The sequence below is a fragment of the Mobula birostris genome, chromosome 13, assembly GCF_030028105.1.
Source record: "Mobula birostris isolate sMobBir1 chromosome 13, sMobBir1.hap1, whole genome shotgun sequence".
NCBI classification, from domain to species: Eukaryota; Metazoa; Chordata; class Chondrichthyes; order Myliobatiformes; family Myliobatidae; genus Mobula; species Mobula birostris.
Genome location: NC_092382.1, coordinates 62,719,751 through 62,733,377, shown reverse-complemented (window position 1 = coordinate 62,733,377; position 13,627 = coordinate 62,719,751).

Here is a 13,627-nt window from a genome sequence, read left to right as displayed (position 1 = left end):
GCCTCGTCCCTCCCCGTCCTGTCTTCTCCTATCATTTCGGATCTCCCCCTCCCCCTTCCCACTTTCAAATCTCTACTTTCTCTTCTTTCAGTTAGTCCTGACGAAGGGTCTCGGCCCGAAACGTCGACTGTACCTCTTCCTATAGATGCTGCCTGGCCTGCTGCTTTCCACTAGCATTTTTTGTGTGTGTTTCTTGTTCCTCCAACTTGTTTTGAGCTGTGACAGTATTTTTTTTATCAGAACTAACCATGGAGACTAAAATTATCTGAGTTGAAATGTTGTCCTACACCCACTGACGTGCTTTATAAACTTTTAACAGTGCAGAAAAGTCAAAGGATTTGTGTATGGGAATGACAAACACAACAGCCCGTTAGTTCCGCTGTATCTGTCAGTTCACCAGCGCTTGAATGCCGCCGATCCTTGAATGTGGAGGCGGAGATGCTGGAGAAGACAGCGCCCCAGTCGCTACAAGGAGAGCCCGATCACGTGTCCATGTCCGTGATCTGATTGGATATATTGCCATGACGTTGGTAGCAGTGTGACATCATTCACTGGCTCTCATTTTGGAAGGGATTCAGTCAGCCATCGCAGATACACCAACAGCTTCGCGCTGGGAAGCGGCCGTTCACCTGCTCCGTGTGTGCGAAGAGACTCATTCAGTTAACCCACCTTGTGATGCTCCAGTGAGTTCACAATAAATAGAGGCCACATTTCTGTCCGGAGTGAGCAAAGAGTTTTACTCAATCAGCCCAGCTGCTGCAACATCAGCAACTTCACATCAGGGAGGAAGTTCAAATCAGCTCTGTGTTAAATGATTAGCCATCACGGTGACTGAAGGCAGCTGCAGGTTCATGAGGGATTGTTACTGTCAGAATCTGCAGTTATTGCGGCTGCTCATCGCACCCAGGACTGAACCCTAGTCACTGAGCACTGGAAAAGTCCGTTCTGCTGATGTTAGCCTTAAACTAGACTGGTGTTTAATATTCTGGATCTGTGAAAGATAAATCAGTTATGTATTCACTCCCGTGTCTCAGGTACTTGCTGTCTCTACCACACTCAAGATGTACACTAGAGAGGCCACTCGGCCCCTCTGGTCCCTGCCTATGTTTATGTCTCATATTAGTTTATCAAAATCTATCCCTGCCATTCCCCCCTCACTCTCCCTGTGATGACAGGTTGCAACTGGTCACCACTCCGTGGGTTAGGAGATTTCCCTTGAATTTCATGGAATCATAGAAATCTACAGCACATTACAGACCCTTTGACCCACAATGTTGTGACGACCATGTAACTTACTCTAGAAACTGTCTAGAATTATCCTACCACATAGCCCTCCATTTTCCTAATCTCCATGTACCTATCTAAGAGTCTCTTAAAAGACCCGATTGTGTCCGTCTCTACCACCGTCGCTGGCAGTGCATTCCACACACACACACACACACACACACACACACACACACACACACACACACACACACACACACACTTTGTTTAAAAAACTTAGCTCTGACATCTCCTCTGTGCCTACTTCCAAGCAGCTTAAACCTATTCCCCCTCGTGTTAGCCGTTTCAGTCCTGGGAAAAGCCTCTGGCTATCTACACGATCAAAGCCTCTCATCCTCTTATACACCTGCATGAATTTCTTGCATGATTTTCTCCAGGCTGAATAAGACAATGTGCTCACTGTGGTTTTAACGTTCTTCAGGGCTCTGGACTAAGGTGGTTAAGCTCCTTCTTCCCTGCTCTTTTCAACGTTTTGTGTCATTTTCACTAATTTCAAACGACTGTGCCTCAGACAGCTGGGTTGTTGCAATGCGCTGCTAAAGTCTGACAGCAGACTAGAGAGTGAATCTTCGATGGAGCAGAGTCAGAAACCAAAGAATTGCCAGTCTGAATCAGAGCTTTGGGGCTCCGGGAAGAGATGCGGCCAGGAGTTTACAAGGAGGGGGAAGAAGAGGAATCAGACCGGCAGGATGTGCCTACAAATGAAAGATCAAAAGCATTTGGAAACTGGTTGATCAAAAAATGGTTAATTTCTTTAAAATACTGGTGGAAATCAACAGATCAGGCAGCCAATGTGGAGAGGAACAAACAACGTTTAGGCCGAACCCCTTCAGCATGCATTGGCTGTGTACTCCTCTGCTTAGTTGCTGCCTGAACTGCAGAGTTCCTCCAGAATTTTGTGTGTATGTGTCCACATCTCCAGCAACAGCAGAATCTCTTGTGTTTTATATCTGCATTTGTAAGAACGTTTTACTTTGGCATTAAACACACGGAACGTTTGCTGATATTAAGTGTTTTGTTTTATTAGAGCTGCTTTCTGCGTTAAAAGAGCTGCTGAGTTTTCTACACAAAAAACAACTGAGTTATGTACTTGAACCGCGCGGAAACTTTCAATGGCTCCGTGATTAGCTTGAAAGCTCTGCGTTACAATTATCGCTGTCGCTGAAGCACCGATCGAATGCGCAGGCGTCAGGGTTGCGGCTGGTCCCGAATATCGCACATGCGCAGTACACAAAAGGCCTCGGATATCGCTGCCGGTGAGTGTTTCTGCGTGCGCCCGTTTTCACTACCGACTGAGGGGCAATTGCTGTGACTCCCGGAAACTGTGCCCCGCGATCCCGGGATAGCCCTGTTCTCTTCCCACTCTCTCAGCCCCACGATCCCTGCACGGATCCCGGGGAGCTTCTGGCTGATGAGGGAATGTGAGCCGATGGATCTCTCAGACAGAACTGAGCTCCAGCCATCAAAGGGTTGGGAACTCGGAGAAGGGGAACAAAATCTTTTACATCGCCAGTTCTGATAATCACCTTTATTTTACATCCAATCACAAACAAGAGACATTCTGCAGATGCTGGAAATCCAAGCAACACACACAAAATGCCGGAATACTGCATTAGTACACTTTTCCACAGATGCTGCCTGGCCTGCTGAGTTCCTCCAGCATTTTGTGTGTGTTGCTTGTTCTACCTCCTCTTGTTCCGGACCTTTCGACCCGTGAGGACATGTTTTGACCCATTCACTCTGTGAAGATAATGATATCAAACACCTTTGCCCTGGGCAACAAATAGCTTTCACATCACAAATGTGCCAGACTCGAATGAGACAGACTACTGCGCTTCCCTTTATATTCACTGGCATTACTGCACCATCAATGAGTTCACCACAGTCAGTCATTTGGCGGAGGCTTCAGGGGAAATATTTATGTACAATACAGAAACTGCTGTTACCTGTGTGTATTGCGGTGATGCAAAAGTTGCTGGAGAATTTGCAAGTGGGAAGAAGTGGAGTGATATTTTGAAATCTGACTTTTTAAAGCATAATTTAGCAAGCAAACCACATATGGACAATGTGCAAAATCTCTGGTGAGAAAATCCTTCATTACCCAGTACAGGCCTGCTACATAGGTTGTGTGAGAGTGCAGATGAACTCAATCATACCCAGAGGAGATCAAAGTTCTTATCAACAGTGATTTGCTGGCTGTTAAAATGAATACCTCTCGAAATAAAATTTACTGTGCATATGTTGTCACTGGGTGAAAAATGCACAGTACAAGATTTACGTGCAGACTGGTCATTACAAATTAGAGGGGACATTGGTGGGAAGGTGGAGAGACCTCCAGTATCCCTGATGCCCTCACCTGCAAGATGTGCATCCAGCTGTGGCTTGTAACCCTGCACTCAAGGAGTTGAACTTGAAACGGTGAATTCCGGATCATCCAGGATTTGGAGGGGGTGATAGATATGACATGAAGAGAGGTGAGTTGCACCCAAGGATTTGGAGGGGGTGATAGATATGACATGAAGAGAGGTGAGTTGCACCCAAGGTGCAGGACACAGGTTTTCTGTGAGTCAGGAAGGGGAATGAGGTTAAATAGCCATCACAGAGTAAACACAAAATACTCTGCAGATGCTGGGGTCAAAGCAACACTCGCAAAACGCTGGAGGAACTCAGCAGGCCGGGTAGCATCTGTGGAAATGATAAGTCGACTTTTCGGGCCGGAACCCTTCGTCAGGACTGTAGAGGGAAGGGGCAGAGGCCCTATAAAGAAGGTGGGGGGAGGGTGGGAAGGAGAAGGCTGGTAGGTTCCAGGTGAAAAACCAGTAAAGGGAAAGATAAAGGGGTGGGGTGGGGGGGGGGGTTGCAGGGAGGTGATAGACAGGCAAGGTGAAGAAGGAATAGGGGAAAACACAATGGGTAGTAGAAGGAGGCGGAACCATGAGAGAGGTGATAGGCAGCTGGGGGAGGGAGCAGAGTGATATAGGGATAGAGGAAGGGAGGGAGAGGGAATTACCGGAAGTTGGAGAATTCTATGTTCATACCAAGGGGCTGGAGACTACCTAGACGGTTATGAGGTGCTGCTTCTCCAACCTGAGTTTAGCCTCATCATGGCAGTAGAGGAGGCCATGTATGGACATATCTGAATGGGAATGGGAAGCAGAGTTGAGGTGGTTCTTTTACTACCCATAGTGTTTTCCCCTATTCCTTCTTCACCTTTCCTGCCTATCACCTCCCTGCTCCCCCCCCCCCCAACCCTTTTATCTTTCCCCTTACTGGTTTTTCACCTGGAACCTACCAGCCTTCAACTTCCCACCCTCCCCCCTCCTTCTTTATAGGGTCTCTGCCCCTTTAGAAACTGTTGCGGGGAGATTATCTGGCAGAGGAAAGTCAAAGGGGTGATAGGGGATTCGTTAGGGGAACAGAGCAAGAGGGGACTAATATCCTAGTGGTAAGGCTTGCTAGTGCTGGTGTGGGGGGAGGGGTGATGTGGTTAAAATAAGTTGTAGGGGGAATGGGAGCCAGAATGACAGAGCAGATAGTGGACAGTGAATTGAATTGAATTGACTTTATCACATACATCCTTCATATATATGAGGAGTAGAAATCTTTATGTTACGTCTCTGTCTAAATGTGCAATGTGTAATATATTATAAATAGTTTGTACATAGGACAGTCAATATAACACAGAAATGCAATTGTATCAGCATGAATTAATCAGTCTGATGGCCTGGTAGAAGATGATGCCCCAGAGCCTGTTTGTCCTTTTGCTGTGGTACCGTTTCCTGGATGGTAGCAGCAGGAACAGTTTGTGGTTGTGGTGATTTGGGTCCCCAATATCCTTTGGGCCTTTTCTACACACCTGTCACTGCACATGTCCTGAATAGTGGGAAGTTCACATCTACAGACACGCTGGGCTGTCCGCACCGCTCTCTGCAGGTTCCTGCGATTGAGGGAAGTACAGTTCCCAGACCAGGCTGTGATGCAGCCAGTCAGGATGTTCTCAGTTGTATCCCAGTAGATAGTTCTTAGGATTTGGGGCTCCATCCCAAATGTCTTCAACTATCTGAAGTGAAAGAGGAGCTGTTGTGCTCTTTTCACAACACAGCCGGTATGTAGAGACTATGTGAGAACCTTAGTGATGTTTATGCCGAGGAACTTAAAGCTGTTCACCCTCTCAACCCCAGATCCATTGATGCCAATAGGGATCAGCCTGTCTCCATTCCTCCCGTCGTCCACAATCAGCTACTTTGTTTTTGTGACAATGAGGGAGAGTTTATTTTCTTGACATCAGTCAGATGTTGTAGAGGCCTCAGATAGAGTCAGCAATCGAATGTTTGAGCATGGTGTGATGAATGAGCTGAGCTGTGTATATCACAATGCAAGAAGCATTGCAGGAAAGCCAAATGAGCTCAGGACAGGGAATTATGATATTGTAGCAATTATTGGGACTTGTTTGCACGCAATAGTCTGAGCGATTTAGAGGAACAAATTTGTAGAGAGATCGCAGACCATGCCAAGAAACAAAGGTTGATTCAGTAAGTGATGTTAACTTTCCATATATTGACTGGGACTCCCATAGAGTAAAAGGACTAGATGGGGTAGAGTTTGTCAAATGTGCCCTTAATCAGTACGTAGAATTCCTAACATAGAAGTGTGCAATAAGCTGTGAGGAAACAATCCAGGGCTGGCGACAGAAATTAGTGATCATAATGCCATGAAATTCAAAGTAAATATGGAAAAGAGAGGTTTGGACCACGGGTTGAGATTCTAAATTGGAGGGAGGTCAATTTTGATGGTATCTGAAAGGATCTGACAAGTGTGGTTTGGGACAGGCTGTTTTCTGGCAAAGGAGTACTTGGTAAGTGGGATGCCTTCACAAGTGAAATTTTGAATGTGTAGAGTTTGTTTGTGCCTGCCAAAATAAAAGTTGAAAGGTAACTGGTGCAGGGTACCTTGGTTTTCAAGGGATATTGAGGGCCGGGATATTTTGTTCCTCTAAATGCCTCAGACCGTTCGGAGCTACTAAGACTCATTAATGACTACAATATCATAACTCCACGCCCTGAGCTCATCCGACTTTTTTTTTAGTCACCTTCTGTTGGTTTCTAAAAGCTTCCCAATAGTTTTTGCTCATTATTTTGCCTTCTCTTTGGCTTTTATGTTGGCTTTGGCTTCTCATTTCAGCCATGGTTGTGTCCTCCTGCCTTTCCAATGCTTCCACTTCTTTGGGATGGATCGATCACTCACCTCCCCAATTGCTTCCAGAAACTCCAGCCTTTGCTGCTCCATTGTCACTCCTACCTTTTCCCTTCCAAACGAGTTTGGCCAGCTTCTCTGTCATAGAAACATGGAGAAGTTCAGTATGGAAACAGGCCATTTGGCCCATCTAGTCAATGCCAAAAAAACATTTAAGTTGTCTAATGCATCTACCTGCACCGGGACCATCGCCCTCCATACCCCTACCATCCAGGCTCCCATCCAAACGCCTTTGAAATAGTGAAAGCGAGCTCATATTCACCACTTGTGCTGACATCTCATTCCACACTTTCACGACCATTTCAGTAAAGAGTTTTTCCACTAGATCCATTAAATTTTCACCTTCCGCACTTACCCTTGACCTCTGGTTGTCATCCCACCCAACCTTTGTGGAAAAAACTGCTTGCATTTACCCTATCTGTACCCTCATAATTCTGTATACTTTCGGAAAATCCTCAAAGCAATGTATAATTTCCTTGTTTATGTTTAGAGCCTTTTTTAGATGTATAAGATGATGAGGGGCATTGATCGTGTGGATAGTCAGAGGTTTTTTCCCAGGGCTGAAATGGCTAACATGAGGGGGCATAGTTTTAAGGTGTTTGGAAATAGATACCGAGGGGATGTCAGGGGTAAGTTTTTTTACACAGAGAGTGGTGCGTGGAGTGCGCTGCGGGCTAATTTGCATTTGATTGTTTCAGATACTGTGGGGCAGCTCAGTGGGAACAGGGAATAATACCAATGGAGAGAGTCAAACTGAGCCAGGACACAGATTGGAGATGGCAGAAATGCCCCATTCTTATAGAGACAGGAATAGCATCAGAGAATTTGATGGTCATTCCAGATACCAGCACTGTGCCCAGTTCGAAGATGATTTCTGTCTCCAGCTTGGGTTGAACCTCACAGTAACAGTGTGATTCCAGATTGCACCTTGATGATTCAAGTGATCTCATCTGAAGTGTTGTCCTAAACTCATTGATGGATTTTGTAAATCTTTTTACAGGTTAAAAATGACAAGGAACTTGTCTACGGGAATCTCAAACACAACACACCAGTTTTTTCTGTCTCTGTCCAGATATGTAAGAAGTGGAGCAAGGGATTCACTCGATCATCCTTCCTGCTCAGCCTGTGGGGAGGGATTCACTCGCTCATCTGACCGACTGGCACACCCGTCATTTTACACAGGAGAGATCCCATTCATCTGCTCAGACAGTGGGAATGGATTCAGTCCCTTATTTCAACTGAAGGTACATCAGCAAGTTCACACTGGGACAAGGCCATTCATCTGTTCTGTGTGTGAGAAGGAATTCAGTCGGTCTTCCCACCTGTGGACACACCAGTCAGTTCACACTGGGCAGAGGCTGGTCATCTGCTGAATTTGTGGGGAAGGATTCACTCGGTCATCTGACCTAATGACTCACCAGCGAGTTCACACCGAGGAGCGGCCATTCACCTGCACAGTCTGTGGGAAAAGATACACTTGGTTATCTGAACTGAAGGTACATCAGAGAGCTCACACTGGAGAGAGGCCGTTCACCTGCTCAGACTGCGGGAAGGGATTCACTCAGTCATCCACCCTAGTGGCACACCAGCGAGTTCATACTGGGGAGAGGCCGTTCACCTGCTCAGTCTGTTGGAAGGGATTCACTTGGTCATCTAAGCTGAAGGTACATCGGCGAGTTCACACTGGGGAGAGGCCATTCACCTGCTCAGACTGTGGGAAGGGATTCACTTGCTCATCTCAACTCAAGGTACATCAGCGAGTTCACACTGGGGAGAGGCCGTTCATTTGCTCAGACTGTGGGAAGGGATTCACTCAGTCATCGAAATTGAAGGTACATCAGAGTGTTCACACTGGGGAGAGGCCATTCACCTGCTCGGACTGTGGGAAGGGATTCACTGAATCATTTCATCTACTGAGACACCAGTCAGTTCACACCGGAGAGTGGCCATTCACCTGCTCTGAATGTGGGAAGGGATTCACTTGCTCATCTAAACTGAAGGTACATCAGGGAGTTCACACTGGGGAGAGTCCGTTCACCTGCTCATTCTGTGGGAAGGGATTCACTTTATCATCTCAGCTACTGAGACACCAGTCAGCCCACATAGGGAAATGGCCGTTTACCTGCTCAGTCTGTGGGAAAGGATTCATTTTCTCATCTCAACTGAAGGTACATCAGCGAGTTCACACTGGGGAGAGGCCATTCACCTGTTCAGACTGTGGGAAAGGATTCTTTCAGTCATCCCACCTTCAAGAACACCAGTTCGTTCACACTGGGGAGCGGTCGTTCATCTGCTCAGTATGTGGGAAGGGATTTACTCGGTTATCTCAACTACAGAGACACCAGCGAGTTCACACAGGGGAGAGGCCATTCACCTGCTCTGTGTGTGGGAAGGGATTCACTTGGTCATCTCAACTACATAAACACCAGCGAGTTCACACTAGGTAGAGGCCGATCACCTGCTCAGTCTCTGGGGAGAGATTCTTTCAGCCAAATCAATCAAATGTGCATCATTGAGTTCACACTGAGGAGAGGCTGTTCACCTGTTGTCAATGTGGGAAGCGATTCACTCAGCCATCTAAGCTTATGTAACTCTCGCTTCAGCTAGCAGCTTAATATAAGGGGTGATAGCCTCCCAGCCCGGGCAGGTTACGAAATCTCGTTTGGGTGGATGCTGCGTCATGTGTCCCCTGTTATAATCAGTATCCCAAAATAAAAAAAATGGTACACAATATGTGATTAAACGATTGCTCTTTATAATACTTACTTTGACTATAGGGTTAGTAAAGTAAACAAAAAAAAGAAAAAGGGCCCACTCTCACCATTCGTTCCTTCTCATCTCTCCCCAGCAAAAGACCATGAAATCTCTCTTCCAGACTCACAAGAAAGAACATTTCTGTCATTGGATAGCCCCGCACTCCAAAACCCTGTTATCTCTAGTCATTACCTAAACATGGCTGCTTCAGAGAAACCATTACCTCAGCAGTGAAACATTGCTGAGAGGCCATTACATTAGCAGTGAAACTTACAGCGTGTTACACTTGTGACACACTACCGGGTTCATACTGGGGAGAAAGTTTCAATAAGCTGCTTGCTGGATATTTGTCCATCACCATTGCTGAATACAATTTCGAGAATGACTATCGGTGCTGAACTCTGCAATTATTGCTGCTGGTCACCACACCCAGTTCTGCACCCTGGTCACTGGGCATGGGAAGAGTTTCTTCTGCTGCATATTCACCTTTGATGGGACTGGAGTTTAAAATTCTGGATCTGAGACAAATAAGTCATTTCTATTTTAAACTCTGTCTCTGGTACTTAGTGAATTTATAACACACCTAGTTTACAGAAGAGAATCAGCTCAGGCTGGCTGGACCCTGCCAGTGATTCAGTTCCACGGCAGTCCTTTTAAATCCTGCCCTGTTGTTCATCTCTCGCTCTCCCACTGGTGATTGGTTCCAACCAGTCACCACTCTGTGGATGAAGAGGTTTTCTTGCATTCTCTGCAGTCTGAAGAAGTTGAGCTGACTGCAGTTCTGTCTGAGATGTTCTTCGTCCCTCTAATCTCTGGGCTGAGGAAGAATGACATTGGTTATTAACCTCCTTAATCATGACTCATTTCCACATTATGGGTCATTTTCTCTGCTTCAGAAGGGTTGTTAGAAAACACCACTGTCCTCTAAAGACTGAAAGCAGAATGGGAAAGTATTAGTTGGATTTTCAATGAAGCAGGATCAGAAGCCAGAGGCAGGTCTGCACAGGGCAGAGTTTGGGGCTCTGGACGATGGTCGGGGTAAGAACCTACAATGAGGAGAAGGGAATCAGCAACAGGGCGTAGCAACGAATGACAGAGTAACAACATTTGGAAGCTGATTGACAGAGAAAATCTTTCGGTTGTCTGACTGATGACACAAACAATATCTGTGGTGAGGTGCTCCTCTGGTCGAGGGACATATGTGTGTTGGGAATGGTTATATCTATTGAGTGAATTGTTCCTGCTTGCTTATCCTATAATATTATATCCGGATGATTTTATGGATGGTCCTATCTGAAATAATGTATTTATTATCATATGATTTGTAAGATTTTGACTCTAAAACTGGATCAGGCTTGAATTTATGGTACCTTTATGAAGTGATGGAGGACATTCATGAGTTTGTATTTTAAAGCAAAATTTTAGTGAATGATATTTGCCACTTTTTTGTACCTCTGTAAGTAATCAGATTGAGTTGAACTTCTGCAGGATCCTGGCATGTGTTGGATTGTGTCTGCTTTCTCTTGGCATTTTCTGCACTTATTGCCTTGTTTGTTTGTATTTCATGTATTTTCGATTTTTTTTCTTTCTTTTTGTTAACCACCTTGCCCTGTATTTCTGCAAGGAACCCCTCTGTTTCTGGGAAGAGTTCTCCAACTCTCAGTCAGGTGCTCGATGCTTCCTTGTCACCATCTCATCTGCTCAGATCGTTGGGATGTCTCCCATGGAGGGTCATACTCGTTCCACTGGTTAATGTTTTCTTCCATAGTGATGATTCATTTTTCTGAGTTGTCCTCTCATTGAAGTTTTCTGGTCTGTATTTCTTATCATGATTGCATACACACACATGGAGTTCTGAATCCTGTTCATTTTTGATGAAAATATATACTTAGAAGTTTTATTTGACTGTCGTGTGATTTTTTTTTTCCATGTGTGTTATTTCTCTTCTCCCTTCTGTCCAAGGTAGTGTTAATCTAAGTGGGTTTGAATATAAATAGTCTTTTCTAAAGTTCTTATTTATCTTTGTAAATTTTAATGATTGAAATGGGACCAAGATATTTTCATTAAAAAAGTCAATGTCGATATTGATGAAAGTGTTTATTGCCTTTGTTGTATTTGTTAACTCCTGAGCTCTGTTTGGCAGGTTTTTGTTCAGGTCTATAAAGAGTAAAAGAGAGGGGAGAGTTGATATTGTACCACTGGAAGATGATGCTGGAGAGTCAGTAATAGAGCAAAGAAATAGCGGCCGAGCGTAATGAGTATTTTGTGTCAGTATTCACTGTGTAAAACACGAGCAGTATAAGACAATAAGACATAGGAGCAGAATTAGTTCATTCAGCCCCACCGAGTCTGCTCCGCTGTTCTATCACGGCTGATCCTGGTTCTCACTCAGCCCCATGCACCTGCCTCCTCGGCATATCCTGTAATGCCCTGACTGATCAGCAAACTATTAGCTTCTGCCTTAAATGTACCCACAGACTTGGCCCCCACTGCCATCTGTGTCAGAGAATTCCACAGATTCACTGCTCTCTGACTAAATAAAATCCTCCTTAACTACTCTAAAAGGTGGCTCCTCAGTTTTGAGGCTGTGCCCTCTGTTATGGCTACCCCCACCATACAAAAAGTCCTTTCTTCATCCACCCTATCCAGACCTTCCCACATTCGGTGGGTTTCAGTGAGATTTACCCCCCATCATCTGCATTTATTAAACATGTGTCAGTGCAGGAGTACAGGCCCAAGGCTGGGAAATGCTCCTCATATTTTAACCCCTTCATTTCCGGAATCATCTTCTTCAGTATCCTCTGGACTCTCTGCAATAACAACACACCTTTTCTGAGATATGGGTCCAAAATATTCTAAGTGCAGCCTAAGTTGTGCCTTATAAATTATCAGCATTATCTCCTTGCTTATATTTTCTACTTCACTTTAAATGCCAGCATTGCATTTGCCTTCTTTACCACAGACTCAACCTGTAAATTAACCTTCTGGGAGTCTTGCCCCAAGGACTCATATTTCCTCTGTACTTCTGTTGTTTGAACCTTCTCCCCAATCAGATAATAATTCACTATTAACAACAGGAATTCTGCAGATGCTGGAAATTCAAGCAATACACATAAAAGTTGCTAGTGAACGCAGCAGGCCAGGCAGCATCTCTAGGAAGAGGTGCAGTCGACATTTCAGGCTGAGACCACTATTATAATGGTTTATATTATTGTCTAGTTTGCTCTCTTCAAATAGCTTTTTTTCATTGCCTGTTTTGGATTTTAAAAGCTACCCAATTATCTAACTTCCTACTCACTTTTGCTACCTTATATGCACTTTCCTTCACTTTTATACAGTCCTTAACTTCCCTTTGTCAGTCACGGTAGCCTAGCCCCGCTGTTTGAGAGCTACTTCATCGAGACATATCTATCCTGTACATTATGAACTACTCTCAGAAACGTCAGCCATTCCTGCTCTGACGTCATCCCCACCAGTACCCTTCTGCAATCCACCTGGAGAATCACCTCTCTCATGCCTCTGTAATTCCCTTTGTTCCATTGCGATACTATGCATGTGACCTATGCTCTTCCCTCACAAATTGCAGTAGGAATTCAATCATATTATGATCACTGCCTTCTCATGATTCCTTTACATTAACCACATCTTACACAACATGCAATCTAAGATAGCAGTTCCCCGAGTAGGCTCAAACATCAGCTGCTCTAAAAAGCCATTTTGTAAGCATTCAATGCATACTCTCCTTGCGATCTCACACTAGTCTGACTTTCCCAATTCTCCTGCAGACTGAAGTCACACACTATAATTGTGTCATTAAATTTATTACATAAATGCCAAACATTCGGGAGTATCTGGGGCAGAAGTGAGGAGACATGCTTTTACCAAGGAGAGAAGGTGTTTTGGAAGCTAAAAGGCCTGAATGTAGATAAGATTCCTCGACCAGAAGGTGAACACCCCAGGATTCAGAAAGAGGTAGCTGAAGAGATTATGAAGGCATTAGAGTCATAGAACACCACAACACAGGAAAATGCCATTCGGCCAATCTAGTCTGTGCCAAAGCATTAATCTGCTGAGTTCCAACAATTTCCACCTGGACCATAGCCCTCCATATCCTTCTCATCCATGCACCAAAGCAAACTTCTCTTAAAGGTTAAAATCGTCCCTGCCACTTGCTCTGGCAGCTCGTTGCACACTCTCCCCGCCTCTGAACAGATAATTTCCCCCTTAGTTTTCTCTTAAAGTAATGAGTAATTATCTATCACCAATCACTAGATTTTGGAACGGTTCTGGTGGACTGGAAAGTACAAATGTCACTCCACTCTTTAAGACAGGGAGG